This window comes from Mus pahari, chromosome 2 (assembly GCF_900095145.1).
Source record: "Mus pahari chromosome 2, PAHARI_EIJ_v1.1, whole genome shotgun sequence".
NCBI classification, from domain to species: Eukaryota; Metazoa; Chordata; class Mammalia; order Rodentia; family Muridae; genus Mus; species Mus pahari.
This window is the reverse complement of record NC_034591.1, coordinates 18,209,728-18,210,943: the sequence shown is the minus strand read 5'-3', so window position 1 is coordinate 18,210,943 and position 1,216 is coordinate 18,209,728.

The window sequence follows — 1,216 nt, the reverse complement described above, 5'->3', positions numbered from 1 at the left end:
TGCAGGTCAGGGAGACTGTAATCTTAAATCCAGCCCAAGCCAAGAGAAAAGTGGAGACAGGGAGGCACTGGGTGGCTGGCCTTGCATACCTCCCTTATCTTTATGTCCGGCCAGTTCCTGGGGCTAAACAGCCTTTGTTCTGGCCAGCTCTGCATTTCCTAGGCCTGGGATTCTCCTTTAATTAACTAACATGAGCCTCCTATGTCATGGATCTGAAATTTAATTCTTTTAGATGAAAATGCACAGCCAGTAGTGGGAGTTTTAGGCATGGGTTCCTCTCCTTGTACCAGCCCCTCTTAAGAGAGTCCACTCCACTCTCCACGATGTCACAGTTTACTTAAGAGGAGGAAATTCCGTTACATAGGGGTCTTCAAATGAAAATAAGCACAAAAGGATGTGGAATAGTACCAAATTCAATATATGACTAAGAAGCACGGGGAGAAGAAAAAGAAATCCCCAAGTGATGTGGTGCCAAGATGCTCCTCTAACCTAACAGATTCCACAGTCAGGGCAGTGAGTGGGACAGGTGCCCTGGGGTAGGGGCAGGTTGGGAGGCTCTGGTGCCGCCAGGGAGCGCGCGAGGCCGGCGCTTGGGTCCGGCGGGAACCGGGGAAGGGGCGGGCAGGACGGGCGCTGGGCCACTCTGGTTGGCTGAGGCCCGGCGCTCAATGTCCGGTCGGTTTTAAACTCGGTCCCGCCCTGGCGCCCAGCTCTTCCGCCGCGGCGCGCTCCTGGTAAGTACTGTCGGCATTGCGGGTCCCAGGATCACACCACGTGGCCTCGGAGATCTCCACGGCGCTCTCCCGGGGCATCGGTCCTTGCCCGTGCGCGTCCCTTCGGTGAGGGACAGGAGATCGTCCTTGCGCTGCCCGGATCTGTCCCCTCCCGGGTGGAAGCTCGGCGTCCGGACGGCCCGGGTCCTGGGCACACGCGGGACTCCCGCCCGCCCAGGACTCCGGTGACAGGGACATCGCCTATTTAGGAAGCGAATGAGATCGGAGATCGGAAAGTAGCAGGAGGCAGGATAATCCTAGTGTTAGCAAGGACAGGGGTAATTTCGCCCACGCAGGCGCGTCCTCGCCGNTGCACGTGTCCTTCAAATGCCGCTTGGCACAGAGGCTGGGCTTTTCGTTTTGTGCTCGTTTGTTTTAAAGTTTGAGGGTATATTCAGACGGATACCTGCAAGCGAGTCCAGCAGGACTATTGCCTACAGGAC